A 17,588-nucleotide genomic window follows, 5' to 3' on the forward strand; every position below is an offset into this window, starting at 1 on the left:
AAAAGTCCTTGACTTAAACACTACTTAGCCAACAACCAAAACATCAGTGTGATATCAAGATTATTCTCATACTGGATTTAAAACACAGTCCTGTACTAGCCACTAGGAAGAAAATTAACTATCTCCCAGCTGAAACCAGGACAGGGAGAGTTTGTCATTCTGAAATTTTTCATGTTCCCTACATTTCTACCTCTCTTGCTTCTGTAGTCCCTTATCTCTCTTTTCTCACTTCTAAGGAAAAAATGAAGCAAACAAGGATGACAGGATGCAGAAGCTGTGGCCAATGCATCATCCAACAGCAGACAGCTGAGTGTAGCTATCCCTCAGACAAAGGGCCTGTGCAATAATTCCCATGTTAGGCAAAGCCAACACCTTACACAGGAAATAGGAGTTGAATTAAATGAGAAGATAGGATGGATTGTGGTGACCAGGTGCTGACCTCAAGAATACTGACCAGCAACTCAGCTGTCTGCTTTTGTTCCCCTCCCTTCCATTTGCCGTGCCTGTTCTCCCATTTAATATAATCACCTCTCTTTCTCCTTCACTGTCTACTCTCAAATAATTTTCTGCCTTGATTACTTTTCCCTGACAAGTCTCACTTTTGCTACCTCTGTGTCCAAACTTGGTGTTTCTGGTAGGGTTACCCAGCCAATCATTTAGCAGTCCCTGGTGGCCTGGCAAGTTTCACTCTTCAAAACGTCCTTGGTTCTCTGCTCCATTATGTATGAGATTTCATTGAATCATAGAATGATTTAGGTTGGAAACAACCTTTAAGATCATCTTAATGCTGCCAAGTACACCACTAAACCGTGTCCCTAAGTGCCACATCTACACTTTTAAATATTTTAAATACCTCCAGGGTAATACCTTCTCTGGGCCACTTGTTCCAGTGTTCAATAAACCTTTCAGTGAAGAAGGTTTACCTAATATACAGTCTAAACCTCCCATCTTGTTCATCTTCACATCACTCCCTCTTAGCCATCTGTGAAACATGATCATTCTTCATGGAATTATCTGTAACTAGACATTAGAAAGCATTTCCTTACCTGGAGAGTGGTCCAACACTGGAACAGGCTTCCTGGAGAGGTGATCGATGCCCCAAGCCTGTCAGTGTGTAAGAGGCATTTAGACAATGTCCTTAATAACATGCTTTGACATTTGGACAGCCCTGAAGTGGTCAGGCTGTTGGATGAGATGTTCCTTGTAGGAAAATGTTCCTTTTACTGTAACATTGCTCTTTACAAATGAAAGTCTATTCTAAGTATGTTCTGGATATAAAGGCTATTTCTAATCAAAAGAGGGGGAAGTCTCTGAAATGTGCTCCCTGAAAGTGTTTTGACCACAACAACCCCCAACAGCAACTAATGAAGTTTACAAGGAGCTTCATCAAGTGTAAGTGAATGTGGTTGCAAGTGAATGTGGTTGCAAGTCTGTGTTAAATTTATCTTGTGATGTGCCTGTGATACCTAAAGCTGGTGCCAAATTAGACCATAAGGGTTCAACAATAAAGACTTTGTAAAGTGGCTGTGTTTTCTTCATAAATTTAATAATAGCTAGTATAGACTAGAAAATAAAATGTATAGTTTCTTTCCAAACTGCTGTTTGTGTTCTGTGATTTTCATAACACTTTTACTTCTTGCTATTATTATAGAGGATTTGAAGTATAAAAAGAAAGAAGAATTTTGCTGCAAGTTTGAAGTTTCAACCCAGTTTTACTGTTTATAAATAAAGACCAAATTTTTTGAAGTGCTGAGAAGAAGGAATAGTGAGAGAAAACAACTTTGCCTTTTCTCCCACTACCACTTTCTTTATTTCCTCTAAAAGCCTTATTTCCTTGCCTGAGGGACTGGATTAATTGCCATAACTTGTTATTCCTACAGAAAGAAGGCCTGACCAGAGTTTTCTAGAGCTAAACATGTGTCTCTAACCATTTTCATGTTTTCCTGATTTTGCTTTCTCCAAAAATTACATCCAAGATCAGAGGAATGTGTTTTGTAAATGATGTTCTTTTAGGCAGTGGAAAAAGAATTCATATTTTAATTAAAAATATTAAAAAAGATAGCAGACTGTGGACAAAAACATTATTTGCAGGATAGCACACAATACCTTGAAAATGTAAAACTGTGTATTTTAAAACTGAGAACTTAGATCTGGGTGAAGGGAAAGCCATTTATATTTAGTCCTAGCCCAGGCTGTAGAGTGTGGAGGAGAACAGAGTACTCAAAAACAGAACGCATTTAAAAAACTTTATTAGTATTTAAAATGCCCCCCAAAATACATCTGAATTTTTATTTTTTTTCTTTGTTCTTAGCATAAAAATGAAGTAAGAGAAGTATGAAAAATGGAAATGCAGAAATTTAAGACTCATGTTAAACAGTTTGATTAAAAAATTGAAGATAAGATTTAGAATCTTGGCATTTAAATAACCAGCTCCTTCTGGTATCCTTTGCAGAAGGAAGTGCTGGACGTGGGTATAAAATGAGGATAAAATATGATATTAATTTGCACTGAAGTAGCAAATATTCTGCAGAAGTCTCAGGTCATTAATCTATCTTCCAGCTAAGGGAACTACATTAATAGCTTATGGGATTTACAGGGCAAGCTTCAATTTAATGGTTCACCCTAAGTTTGGGGAAAATAGGAAAGGGCAGGATACTGGAGGATATATTATATCTTGATGCATTAAAATCAATGGCAAAACTTTCTTGGCCTAAAATGGCCTCTAGATAGTTTCTAATTCCAGTGCTGCTGCTGAACGTTAATTGCCTGTCTGCAAAGTGGAAGGAACCATATTTTCCTGACAAGTGTTATAACAGACTGTAATCCTCATAGCTCTGTCTTGAATAGGAAAATAATCTGAATTAATGTTAATCTTTAATTGCGTTTTTGGAGTTGTATGGGATGGGGGTTGGTTTTTTTAAATGTGGCCTCAGTCTAGAAAAAGACAAATATTTGCAGTGAATTATAAGAAAATAACTGCAGGTTTGTGCAGTTTCAGTTGCAGTATTTTCTAAGCAGATCTTGTCACTGGAGTCCTGCCTGTGTTTTGTCACTAGTCACCATGTTCTTTAAATTATATCATTTCTATGTGCTCTGAAGCTAGGTGAGAAACACTTTTTTTGTTTCTTGCTGTTGGAGATAGGGGCTGCCTTTGTAACTGGTGAGAGGAGCATGTTACACAGTTTGCAGCTGATTCACAAAAAGGCTCAAACAAGAACCAGGGAATAATGTCGTCATTTAATAGGTGAAATTCTGTCTTCACAGGGGAGAGTCACTAGTACAGCACCTATAAATCAGTGTTGGTGCAGTGCATCATCAGATATGCAACCTTTTTTAAGGTGGTAATTCCCATAATTTGGGTATTGACCTTGTTCTATGTTGTACAGACTTGTAATCTGTGTTTTTCTGAGTGATCCCCACAGGTGGGACATTTCTAATGTGAAGTCGTGCTGTGAGACACCTCTGAGTGTGCCGGGAAGATGGGATTATAAATATTCATTGCTCTTGCAACCTTAGGCTATGAATGTTTCAAATTTTATAAGCTAAGCAGAACTGGGCCTAGTCAGAGAGAAAAGAAAATCTCAAAACTTTGGTAATTCCAAGTAAGAAATGAAGGAAAATGAGAGTTTTTCTGCTAGGCTGATTTTGAGCCAACGTGCTAATTTGATTAGGAGAAGTACATAAGCACAATATAAAATCTAATCATTTATGACAAAACCAAGTCAGGCTGTATTTTCCTCCCTTGGGAATACAGTAACTGCTTTGTGGTCTGCTTTCATCACTGAAACTATGGATTTGGTCATCTTACAGTTTACCCCCCAAGTCTGAGGAACAGGCATGGGTACTGTCAGGCTCTCCCGTGCTGTAGCATCGCTTCCCATCGTGGGACCCCAATCACTGACCATGGGAAATACTGTTAGAGAAGGGACCACATCATGAGCCTGGTGACAAATCTGGCTTTGATCATGTATCTAAGCCACTTGCAGTTTCTTTCAACTATGTGTCTGACAAGTAAGGGATGAAGGGCACAGGAACTCATTTTGTTCCTTTCCTACTTAATTTGTCCAGGTACAGAAGAAGGACTCGCTAATGTCTTGTGCCTTCCTGTGCTCTGCATTGAGATGTGGCAACATCCAGTCCTCAAGCCTTCTTCCTAAGATCAGGTACAAATGTGCTTGGCTTTTTTGATGTCTTAAAGAGTAGCTTTGCAGATAAATTATATCAAGGGAAACTATAATCTTATATACCTCCTCTGACCACTGATAGAATCCCCAAAGATACGTGGCAGAAGTTCAACATGAAGCCCTGCAGCCACTGGGTTCATGCCATCACCCTGATGGAGTCTGAACATCAAACCCAGCGTCACTCAGAGTGTAATTGTTTTCCCACTGGGTTGTATTCATGCAGTGTCCTTTCTGGCACAGGTGAATCTCTGAATGTCTATACTACTGCCAGTTGAGAGCCCTTCTCTCTTCTTTGTTGTTTTTTGTTTTCTTTAAACCAGGGGAGGCTGTAATATAAAAAGGTCATCATACTTTCACAAAATGAAATCACTGTTTTCAATCAGCTCTGGAGTTCTCCTTTAAAGCCCAAAAAGCCTCTCCTTGTTTGTGAAGTGTTAAGCAGTATGAATTCAGTGGAGAAATTTGGGATGGCAGCCTCGAGGACAACTGGCAAGAGGGAATTCTCAGGATCTGTCATGGTAGAACATGGTAGCATGAAATATAGAAATGGGTTAAAAATGTAGGTCCACCTCCTTGCAAAGTCTTCTGCTAATGCCTTTTTTTTCCTCTCCACATGAGAGCTTGGTGTTGCTGGCAAAAAACAAGAAGAGATTTTTGAAATTAAATGGATGAAAATTTGATAATCCCCAATGACCCATTTTCTTGTAAGATTATGGAATTGTGTAAATCAGTGTGGTTTTTATAATGACTGGAGTATGAGAGTGACTGAATACATACAGCTGGGACAGCCAAGGCAGGAGCTGAGTCTCAGATTCCTCCCTCTGTCCCTTTCTTCCTATTTCTTTAAGAGTAACAGGTTTTTACTGAAAACTCCTGGAGAGCATCCTACTGTCACCTTCAGTTCATCATACTTCCTGTTTCAAGGGCTTATCCCACTGCCCAGGGGCAAACAACCTGAGATAGGATCCTTGGGATTATCCCTGTGAAACACAGCTGGTTGTTCTTCAATTTTTGCCACAATGCCAATTTTCTGTTCTTTTCCAGTGTGCCAGTTGAGCTACTTATGAAGCTGCAGTGAAAAAAACAAGTCAGTGAAATGCTGCAAACTATAAAAATGATCCCTTTAGAAAATTTTATTATTATCATGAACATAAAAGGATAGGGAAAAGAGGGAAATGGTGTAAATTCCTTTCCCAGCTGGACAGACAATAATGCTGGACCATCTCCTTTTTTAATGTGATAGACTCAAAGCATAATCTTTCTGTAAGATACTTTTCTTCTGCCTGGGGCTCTTTAACAGAGATTAAAGACACTTTCTTAAAAAAAATTATACTGTGAACTTGAACAAAGTAGAGAGCAGGTGGAGAAATGGTTAAAATCCTGAAAATCTTTACCCCCCAGTATTCTGGCCTGCAGCTTGTCCCCCCTAAGCTTATGTGATGACTCATATGCATTTACATTCCCCGTGCTTCACAGGGCATCTGCCGCCACACATTTGTTGCAAGATCTTGTCTTTGAACAGCTGGTGACAACCCACTTCCTCTTGCTTTCTTCAGCAGAGATTTTTCAATTGTTTTGATGTGAGACCCAGTGTTGGAAAAACAAGCCCATTTACCCTGATTAGAACCAGCCCTTTAAACACTTGCTAATTAACAACCCATTTGTTATTTTTCTAAGGACCGGGAAATACTTTCCCTTTCTCTCCTTTCACTTTATTCAGATGTGATTCCACATAAGCAGAACCAACTCAAGCACTTCTTATATAAAATGTTATTAATATTTCCCTTGTTATTCCCCTTCTTTTTGTCCTACAGAGTGGGAGAGGAAAGGATCTTTTGCTTTCTTCAAGCTAATTTTAATTAGCTGGATGTCATGATAGCCAGACTACCTCCTTACACTTCCACTACCACTACTGATAAGTGTTATCACCATGACCTGCCCAAAAACAAATAGAAGAACATCACATTAGCAAGAAAAACACAAAAAGTGATTAATTTTAATTACTTGATGCCAATTCTACTAACAGGCATTAAGAAAAATAATTTAACATGCATGTGTTCTTAGCACAGCTACATAGGTCTGGTTTATACTAGTCAAGAACATTCAGTGAAATCTTCTTTCAGGGATTTGATCTCACTTATCTGTATGAAAACATACTATGTTTTTATTCTGTCTGGCAAAGTATGTACTAACACTGGAGTTGAATGCTTTGCTATTGTTTTTTTCTTGTTGTCCTCACATTCAACACATGCAGATTTCCTTATCAGGGACCACCTTTATTACATCAATATTTTAATGAACCTTCAAATGAGATAATCTTGTTTTCATTTTTCAAATACAATTACTTATCTCAGACAAGTCCAGTAGTAGTTACTTGAGAAACTGCATATGGTCTTATCAGTCCTAAAGGTAAGGGCTCTTCTGCTTTAAAATGCTTGCTTTTTATTACTGATTCATTGACTATACCATTCTTCAGGAATTTTCCAAGTGGGGGTGAAGGGTTCCCCGTTTTCATAGTTCAGGTGGAAGTTACAATCTATTGGTTAGCCTGTACCATACGGTTTATTCCCATAAGAGTACCCGTTCATATCTTCACCTGTATTTTGCCAGTCCCTTAAAACATAGGTATACTTATGGTTCATGGCTATTTAGGTGTTCTACGCCTCTCCACAGAGGTATCCCTGACAGCCTCTGCATACTCTGAGTTGAGTTTTCCTTTATAAAAGTCACAGACCATCTGACTGCAGAGGAAAGGGTTTTCTAGGAGAGTTACACTCGCTTCTTATTGTTGTTGAATATGTTGATTGTTCTTCTCTAATAAGGAATTCCTCTGCTCCTGAATTTAAATACTGGATAAGCACATATATTTACTGAATCATTGCCAAACTTGTTTTTTATCTGTTTGTTTCCTGTGGCAAGGGAGGATTTGAAATCACTGCTCATTGGGGGAAATTGAAAACAGGATCTATTTTTGGTTCTCATTTGATTTCTCAAGATGGATCAGTGGAAACCTGTTTAACACTAATTTACTTAAAGATGTATTATGTGCACTTTGCTAAAATGCTGAGGGGCAAAGCTTTGCTTTTGCAGTTGTTTGACCTGAAGCCAAGATTGTCCATGAAGCTGTATGAAGAAGCCAGAATTATCTGCATATTTTTACGCATACAGTTTTATTGAACTGATTGGCTAGTGAATCTGTGCCTTTCTTAAACTATATTTAAAAAGATGGGAAGTGGCTACAAATGAGGTGAAGGTGCACCCGTTCTCTGTAGCTGTGTGAATCAAGGACTGATGTGGAGCATTTGGATGAATCTGTTCTCCAGACCTGATGTCAAAACAAAATATTGTCTCCTTATAGCCAGAGATGAAATGTTTCTCATTTCACAAGATGCAGTGCAAGTGCAAAGAGAGGTGCTAAAGGCCTCGGTGTAAATTTTTTTCAGCAAACCATAAAGGTTAGTTGCATGTAACCGTTGGATAGTTTTTACTGTATTAACTGTAACTTCCACTTCCACCTTCAGGCCATGGTGCTCTACAGCTGAATGCATAACAACTCTTGGTGCATGGGGCAGTATCACTAAAAACTTAGGCTGTGGCAACCTGTGTTATGCCTGCTCTGTGAATAGCAGTGTCATTTGTCATGTGCCTGAACAGACTGCCTTTTCAACACAGCTGATGACAAATTTTACGTTGAGATAGATTTGTCCTCTAGTTCATAGACTGGCTCTTTTCCCCCCCTGCCTTGTTGTTCATCTCAGGCTAAGGAGAGGTATCTGCACATGGCTGGGTATTCAGCACCTGTTTTTCAATTATCATAATATTTGAAGAATCTGGTGCTTCACTTAATGTTCCTCAAGTAGTTCTCTTGATTATTTGCTATTGCAGAGCCGCAGTAAACTTGTTTGTTCTTCCTTTTCTCTCTACCTGAATTTGATTTTAGAAAGCAATCTTAGATAAAGGAGAGATTTCAGAGTCCTAATTATATGCTGCTGTTGTTGGCTTTGTTGCTGCAAGTGGCAACATAGGCTATATATACTTTACCTTACACTATATGAAATGACAAGAGCAGAATACATTATTTTATTGTGATGTAAATTTTTTTGGTGAACTTTTCCAGAACATCTGAATGCCATGATAGTTGTATTTGGCAAGAATTTTATGTAATATTTAGTTACAAGATGTGTATTGAAGGGTTTTGTGGTGAGAAAACAGCTCAGAGCACATCCAAAAACATATAACTTCTCTCTTTTGTCAATTATCCATTCCCCTTGAGTCATCCTGCTTGCATAAGCTTCAGGTCAATAAAACAGATTTCAAAGCAGGATCTGGTGTCTGCAGAGACACTAACTTCATCGTGAGCCTATACAAAGTGCCTATTTTTCATCATCTATTCCTCCTAATATGATTGTTCTTCTGATTTTCTTCTATGGAAGGGTCCTCATCCACATTCGCTGTGTTTCATTTAAAGAAGTTCAGCATGTCCTTGTTTTCCACCAGCATGGACCTTTCTTCGCTGTGTGTAATGATGGGTAAGAGTTGTTAGTTTTGTTTGTAAAATGTGAAAAACACAACAGGTCCAAAAGGGGCAAATTCTATCACAGGAGTTTGATAAGGTGGATAGACTCACTATAGAAAATAATAGTAAATTTAATGGAATTCTGTGGGTTTATGTTTCATTTCATTATGTGTTCTGGAACTTACAAAGTACTCTATTTTATTGTTGGTTTCAATAACACTATAGTGTGCTGCGTGTTCTAGACAGTGTCAGTCATTATGAAATTGAGAATTTCCATCCCTTTTCATCTTTGTTTTTCATGTAAAATTAGGCCAAATTTTGAAATGCCAGAATTCCATTAAATTTGAACAACAGAAATGCTGGACATTTTCAATTGAAAGAAAATTCTTTAACATTCCTCAAATGGAAGAGTTTTGCTTTGCAAATTCCTGTAGGCTAAAGTGAATTGTAGTCCTGGTGCTTATTTGATTTCATGGTTCCCAGTTGCTACTACAGTTCCAAAACTGTACCACAGGCTTTTCATATATACCCCATGGCAGATATGCATCCTGAGAGATACAATTCATTAGAGCTGGAGTCCTTTAGAGATCCTTTCCCTGCAAAGAGTAAAGACTGGAATTAAAAAGTAAACAACACAACGTAAATACAGGGAAATATACTGGAAAACATGGGAAATCCAGTACATTTTCTAGTATGTGTTTTCTTGTAGAGTGTTTCTACTGTGCTCTACTCTCCTCTATTTCCAGGTATGTGGAATGCTGTATTATGTATAATTATTGCTCCATTAGAGATAAAAATAAGAGATCACAGTTTTTCCCCTTGTTTTAGAGAACACCACCTCAGAAGAGGTTAAAGTAGGTGTACACTCTTTCATTCCACAAGTATGTCTCCTGAGCACAGAGGGCAATAGTACAGATTTTAGGGATAAACTCACTGCATCAAAGTGGCCCAGTGCAGAAAAACATGCTGATGGTGAAATTGTTGAACAGCAAATTGTCCTGAGTGCAGAGCTGGGTTTACAGGCAAGCAGGCAGTCCACGTTTTCTATAGGCTGGATCAAGTAGTGGTACAATTTATCCTATGCAAAGTAAGAGATAAGAAGGGGCCCAGACTTGAGCCTGATCCTTTTTTGAGGAATCTCCTGGGTCTAATTATATCTGTGATTAGTAGTTCCCAAGAAAGCATATGCAAAATTCATAGAAACATGTAGGTTGGAAAAAACCTTAAAGATCATCAAGTCAAACTGTATTTGGTTTCTGGATACCATGTAATCATATTTGATAATGGGTACTGTACCTTCCATTTTTGTAGGAACTAGTTTCAATTTAACACCATCTCCAAGGGTGGCTGCCAGATTTAAGAAAAAAACAAACCAGGAGAATGCGAATAAATGAAGAGTTAGGTGTTCTTTATTGTTTCTCTGTGGATATCACAGATAAATATGGAGTGTCTTGTGCATCCAAAACTTTCATCTGACACATAAAAAAAAAGATAATGCCAGGTATTTTATTTTACTCAATTTTCTTTTTTGTTCTCAACCTTCAGAAACATGAAAGCAAAACTAAGTAGGCCTCAGTTTCCATTGGCTAAAAATATTTTGGATACAAGAAACCACAGCTGTCATTTCATTTTCTTCTTCAAACATACTGTGGTGAATTTTGTTTTAAGTATTAAAAAGTAATGACCTGATCATTCACTCTCCATACTACTATTTGTTCCATGTCAGCAGCCTCATAACAGATTCACTGGCCCCTAAGCTACAGCTTGTCACAAGCAAGAGACAAATGCTTAGAGAGCTTTCCCTCTGGTTGATCCTTATAATCAACTTCATTTCCTCTACAGAATTCCAATTATCCCATTAAACAATGAGTCAGAATGCTTATATTGATACAGGTGCCTTAATTGGTTAATTTATACTCATGCCAGCCCCAGCTAAGAATTCATTTCCCTGAGGCCTCCTTAGACAACTGCAGTTCCTCCTAAGTATTAATGGTAATTCTTAGCAGGCATGGTACTTGAGCACAACGTTTAGACATACCCACAAGCACCCTGCTCAACACACTAATCTGTGCTTAGCCATACATATACTTACTGCTGAGCTTTTATTTTCTTCCACCTTGTAATTTCTGACCTATTTAGTTTTAATTATAAGACTACGATTATACAGCACTGACCGTATGCTTCCAAAACCCATTTGAAAGAAAAACTCCTAATAATATTGCTTTTTTTTTAGTAGCACTTGAAAGCAATTAAACATCTATTAGATGCCAGTGAATTCAGCTGCAGTCTATCATATACACATTTATCTGCATATGCTGTCTGCTGAGAGACATAATTTTTATTATTGACTTATGAGGAAAGAAATAATAGACAGACTATTTACTGAACTAACTCTGCACCAACCAAAAAAGCTAATTAAGTGTGTAACAAGTTTCGCTGACATAAGCTGGAGATTTTAAAATCAAGGTGAAGAGAAGGACAGATGCTATAGTCTATGCTCTCTAAGTCTTGTTCTCACCATGGCAAGAAAGTAGGATATCTAGTCCTGTAAATCACCAGAGAAGCCAGGCAGAACTACAGGTAGATTTTAAAAAGTAATTTCCCAGACAATCAGTTTTTTAAGGACCAAGCAAACCTACTAGTGAACTGCCAGGATTACTGTATTTCCAAACTTACATCCTGATAAATGTCATGAGCAGGAGCTTCTGCTATAGTCCCTAGAAGGCAGTTTCCAAAGGAGCTATAGAGTAATTACGTGGCCTACTCAAGGGACTGTAATAGTTGTTCCTCAAATTCATTTCCAGTTTAGCTTACTTCACTGATTTAATTTCTTTTCCTCTGCTGATGTAAATTAAGAACTTACCTTCTGCCCTCCTTATTCTGCTATATTAACTGACAGCTTGCAGGCAGGAACAGCTGTACAAGGTGTCAGAGTCATCTCTGGTCTGTAGACATAGTCCTGTACTTGCCAAAGGCAGCAGCTTGCAGAGAGCAAACAACTTAAACTGCATCTTTTGAGTTGCAGACTGACATTCAGAATGGGGGATGATTCTGCTTTTCTGTTCACTGGAATGTATCTCTGTTTATCCTTTCAGAAGATACATTCCGTTCATATAAAGTAAATTAAACCAATGGTTTCTGCCAGTGATCATGTACAGTACCTGTTTTACATTCTCTCTAGTGTGCTCATGTGGTGGGCTGACACTGGCTGGACACCATATGACCACCAAAGCCATTCCGTGAGTCTCCTCCTTAGCTGGACAGGGGAGACAAATATAGTGAAAGGCTTATGGGTCAAGATAAGGACAGGGAGAGATCACTGACCAGTTTCAATTTTGGGCAGAACAGACTTGACTTGCGGAAATAAGTTCAATTTAGTGCCAATCAAGTCAGAGTAGGATAATGAGCAATAGAATCTTAAAAACACCTTTCCCCACTCTTGCCTTCTTCCCTGGCTTAACTTCACTCCTGATTTTCTCTACCTCCCTCACATCTAGTGACTCAGGGGGATGGAAAATGCAAGGTTTGGTCAGTTCATTACATGTTGTCTCAGCTACTTCTGCCTGTTCAGGGGGAGGACTCCTCCCTCTTCCCCTGCTCCAGGGGAAGTCCTCTATTAACTCCTCTATTAACAGTCCTCTATTAACTCCTCCAGAATGAGCCCTTCGGGCTTCCCACAGGGTCAAGCTTCCTTTGGCCATCCATCTGCTCCAGCGTAGGTCCCTTTCAGGGGCTGCAGGCCCACTGTGGACCTCCATGGACTGCAGGGGCACAGCCTTCCCCACCATGGCCTTCACTACGGGCTGCAGGGGAATCTCTGCACTGATGCCTGGAGCACCTGCTCCCTCTCCTTGTTCAACTGACCTTGGTGTCTGCAGGACTGTTTCTCTCACATATTCTCATTCCTGCAGTGGGTCCGTCTTGTAGCCAACTGGAATTGGCTCTGTCAGACTTGGAGAAAGCTTCTAGCAACTTCTCTTGCAGTCCCACCATGAACAAAACCTGGCCATGCAAACCCATTTCAATTTAATTGTATGACCTGATGTGTCCTTGAAATGTGCTAAGAGCTTCAGATGCATATAATTTTAAATAATAAATAAAGTAATATATTTTGACTGGAAAACCCCCATTCACTCCAATATAGTGGTATCTGCAGATGATACATTCCAGCAAAGTCTCTTTTTATACACTCAAGCTGACAGGGAAAATTTGTCAGGGGTTTAGTCATCATTCAGCTGAATCACCAATCTCTTTTAAAAAAGAGCTTGATTGCAGCGAGGGGGTTCATGTCTCCTATAGTAAATTAGATTAAATAAAATACAACAGGTACTCTGCGGAGGTCTATTTTGGGATAGAAAAGAAATCTGTTTCTCCTTGTGGGTGTTGGCTAGTATTTTATATTGCTTAAGTAGTATCTTTGATAGGCTGGGGTGCCAGTTGCTGCTATGCAGCATTATGAAATAATGTCATCTCCAAATGTGCCATCTTCAGGGACACTGTTTCTGGAAAATGATCACAAAAACAGTGAGGCTTCTCCTCCCAGACATAAGTCAACTGTATAAACCAAGTTCCTGTTCACAAAAAGCATAATCTCCACAATAGAATAATAGCTATATTTAGGATACTGCCTTAGGGAGGGAACCACTTAAGGTGGTGACTTAGTGCCCACTAGTTCTTTTGCCTAGGCTCCCCAGAACAACAGTTGCAGTACCAGGCTCTTGGGCACAGAGCAATCCCTAAAGCACACAAATACATTTTACAATTCTGCTTCCTAACAAATTCAGCCAGGATCCATTTCCTTTTTCCAAAAGATTCACTGAAGTATTTTTGCAGATGTATGTAGTAGTATCCGGTATTTTGAGTCTGTGCATTTAATGTCTTTCAAGAAATGTGTTAAGAAAGAGAGTAGAGGAAAACAGATGAACTAGTCTGGGTCACATGATGACCTATCCAAGTTTTCATCTCACAGTCAAAATGCAGCAGCTCTGAAAGTCAGGTCTGAGTAAATTCCAGCAGGTTCAGCATATTCATCAGGAATATGAGAATTTGTGAGTTGTCTCCTCACTGATTATGTTTGTGAATCTGAACAAAATTCTCAGAAGTTTTTCAAATCTCTGGGACTTCTACAAAGTTTCTTCCCTGTTTTGTCTGGTATCTTCAAAACAAAAGGTTTTCCCTTCAGGTGGGACACATCTTGGATCTCTCTGCTTGTTGGGACACTGTTCATAATGGATGAAAAAATTTTATTTCTGTTCAGCTTTAAAGATGCTTTTTTTTATATATCCATCTTCATTTTTCTCTGTAAGGCGCAGCCCTCAAATTGTCATGAACTGGCTTTGTGGCATCACAGGCTTGTGCTGCTGACTTTGCAATGACAGGGCTTATGAGATTTCCAGATCGGTTTTATGTCATCAGGGAACTGATTGATGAGAAAATTTTCAAATATTTGAGTCTTCATGGAAAGCAACTTCAAGCCTTTTTGAAGGCTTTGCTAGGATTTGCTGTGTAGCATTTACAGCTAGGAAGAAACACATAAGATGCTCTTGGAATTTGAGTTCATTCATCTTGCAAAAGGCACTGAAACAAATTTATACTTCCACGTAAATTTTATCAATACATAAACTCTTTAGGCACTGGAATAAACCCAATACAGCTATGCACTTTAACATTAGAGCAAGGATACCAATAAGCCACAGAAGGTTCTCCATATTTAAACAAGCTGTTTCCTGACTGAGGGTTTTTGTACAGGAGTCTGTGATGGAAAATAATGCGGAGTCTGAAGCAAAGAACAGGAATGGAGAGATCATAGATAACTGTAAATTAATCCTATTCTTTAATTTTCTTGGTTTTCATCTGAGTCTATCCCAAGGTACCCATTATAAACTGATAGGGCAGGTGAACAAACATGCTGTTGGGACACCTGTATGGGCAGTACCAGTGAGAATGTGGCGGAGAGAGGCTGGTTGCAATACAAGAGTGGCAGCACTGCTTTGTTTCCTGAACAACACACAGATCTTAATTTTCAGGTTCTGAATAGTATGCATTTTTTTAATTTATTCAGCTCTGTTTTAATGGTTCTATTAGCACTTGCCAAATTTTATACACCGTTCATTTCAAATATTTGCATCCCACCCTAATGACTCTCTTACAGCTACCATAATACATGCTGGGTGTGTATCGTTGCCAGCTATTCCACTGAAATTGCAGCTGATTATATCTTGGGCTTTATTTGAAATGTATCATCATCACTGTGCCATAACTTAGGAGATTTGGATGCATGCTGTAGCAACAGTGGGATTATTGGCAAAATATGATGTGGAATAATCATGAATATTCATGTAGAGACTGCATTTCCTGTGTTTGTGAATTGTTTTCAATCTCGAGGACTCCCATCAGTTGCTGAAATTCCTCAGGGATGGGAACTACACAGAGAAATCCCATGACAATTAATTATTCATTCATTTTGCATAAGAAAATAATAATCTTCAGACTTCATTTGATTCCATGTTTAAAATGGAAAGCTGAGAAACCCTTTCCTGCTGCTGGAAGTGAATAGCAAATTAAAAGCTTCCTGAAAGACTGCACATAATTTCCACAGGTTCTAAGCAGTGTGGGTTAGCAGGGTTTGTAGCAGCACTGGGGAATAGCCACCACAGCAGAATTATTGACTTACTGCTCTCTGCAGTTGTTGTCCAAATGTGGTCTCAGTAGAAATGTCACAAGTAAAATTAAAGTAGGTTGGAGAAGGTCTGAATAGAATGACATTGACCTTCTGGGGGTGTGAAAAGGAATGGTACTGCTGTTGCCAAGCCCATGCAGGAAGGAAGCTGTAATGCTTGTCCAGACGACTGAAGTGAAGCAGGAGTCTCCTGCGTTCCCCAGCTTTCCTCTAGTGCAATCATTACCCTGGACACTCACTGCTACCTGTCCAGGGTCAGCTCACCAGGGATCTGACCAGCATGTGTTTCATAGGGGAGCACACCTAAACCAGTACAGCAGTCCTGGACTTCAGTGAGTTTGAGGTTTTGCTTCTCTCTTGGCCCACAGTGTCAACAAGAATCTGGTAGCCGATGGTCTTGTAAGTGGCCATAAAGTACTGCAAATACCCAACACTGTGCTTGGAAAGTCAGATGATGTAAATATGGAGACCACCGACATTTGCAGGAGGAATTGGTAGTGATTTTCAGAGCAAAACAATTTACAATTCCTAAAATTTTTTTCCTAAGCAAGAAGTTATGAAAACAGCAATAGAGCTAACGGTCCTCAGGAGCAAGAAGTTAGGCAAGAAAGGCAGGAGACCAGGATGGCTGAGTAGGGAATTGCTGGTCAAACTAAAGGGAAAGAAGCAAATGCACAGGCAGTGGAAACAAGGACAGGTGACCTGGGAAGAGTATAGAGATGAAGTTTGGAGAGATCTATTGTGAGATAAAACCTCCTTTTTCTTTCTTTTATTTTCCTCTCCTCCAATATTGACAAAGTTGAACTTATGAGAAGTCTGAGTGAAGAAGTAAAAATAACAATTTTACTGAAAATAATGGGAAGAAATAAAAACCCCCCAACAACAGCAGAAAATATCACCTAGCCACACACTCCCCTCCAGGTTAAAATAAAATCTGGAAGGATATCTCATTTGAAGAGAAGTCCTATGCCTCCAGGGCATAGCGTGTTAAGGTTCCAATGTGGTGGTCCTTTCCCTTGGTGACTACAGCCAGGAACAGGAGAGCAAGTTCCAGAAGCGCTATGCTGTGGATTTTATCCCCTGTGTCCTGAGTTCTCCTGATGCTTCACTTCAGGGACACCCTCCCCAACCTTTCCAGCATGTCCTGAGGTGCTGGTGGCAGTCCCTCCCCAACTCAGCTCGAACGGGGTGGAGGGGGTGGTCCCCTACACTCTGAACCACGTGATGGTGTGAAAAAAGTCACCAAAAATTTTTACCATTTCTCTAAAACCACAACAGACAGACAAGACCTAGCAGTGAGAAGAGTTCTCAGTGTTCTCAGGAAGAGATTCCTTTTATCTCTCCCTCCAAGGTGATTAGTGTTATCAGTTGGTTTGAGAGCCCATTTGTGCCAGAGCAGTGCAAAAGGAACAAAGCATGACTGAAAGATACATGCGGTACAGTGCTTTTCAGAGCTTATTTTTAGACTGGAAATAATGTTGGTTTTAATCTTCCCTGACAGCTGTTTTCAAAGGCACACAGAATGGACATTGCTATTTTACCTGTCAATCCAACCTTGTTTACAGAATCAAGGAAATATTTAAATGTACCAAGGTTGTAGATCGTAGCTTTCTTTCCAGTTTTGTTTTTTTTTTTTGTCTTAGCTAAAACATTTCTGGTAACTAACTGATTTTAACAGAAAATGACATTGTCATTGCTGTACACAGAGGAAGTGGGGGTTTGGGATAGAGCAGATTTCCTGTGATTCAATGGATCTGTGTAGTGGGCCCCTGCAGAAGACATGGTAACTATGATATAGTGATTTATAACCAAATCTAGTCAGAGAGTGACCACAGACCTTGGTTGTAGAGACCCATATGTTAGCATGAGTAACTGCTAAATAACCTGTGCCCATCCCATGACTATCCTTAGCTCATTCCAGCAAAGATGCATAGGAGTGTACCACTCTCAGCCACCTTGGCCCTGCTGGACCAACTTAATTGATAAGCTGTAGCAGAGATGCCTCTATGTGGGTCCCATGCAGTACATGTGGACCGCACCATCTATGTACTTTGTCTTATGCTGAGATGAAGCAGAATGAGTACAAGAGCATTCCTTTATGTGGCAGCAGAAATCATCAACATAATTGTTTACTTCTATGAAAATCCTAAAAAAGCTGTACAGACCACAACAACAATGAACTCGCCCACAGATGGGGTGTGTGCACTGT

At 39.4% G+C, this 17,588-nt stretch overlaps 1 long non-coding RNA gene across 1 annotated transcript in view; it reads left to right on the forward strand.

The window, feature by feature from the left end:
• The window catches only part of LOC139670079 (uncharacterized), a 59,665-nt gene that overhangs the window by 11,794 nt on the left and 30,283 nt on the right, over positions 1 to 17,588 (forward strand). Inside the window, exon 2 of the long non-coding RNA XR_011697393.1 lies at positions 4,069 to 4,163. This is a non-coding gene — a long non-coding RNA (uncharacterized lncRNA). The remainder of the gene's footprint in view (positions 1 to 4,068; positions 4,164 to 17,588) is intronic.

Source organism: Pithys albifrons, chromosome 1, assembly GCF_047495875.1.
Source record: "Pithys albifrons albifrons isolate INPA30051 chromosome 1, PitAlb_v1, whole genome shotgun sequence".
Classification (NCBI taxonomy): Eukaryota; Metazoa; Chordata; class Aves; order Passeriformes; family Thamnophilidae; genus Pithys; species Pithys albifrons.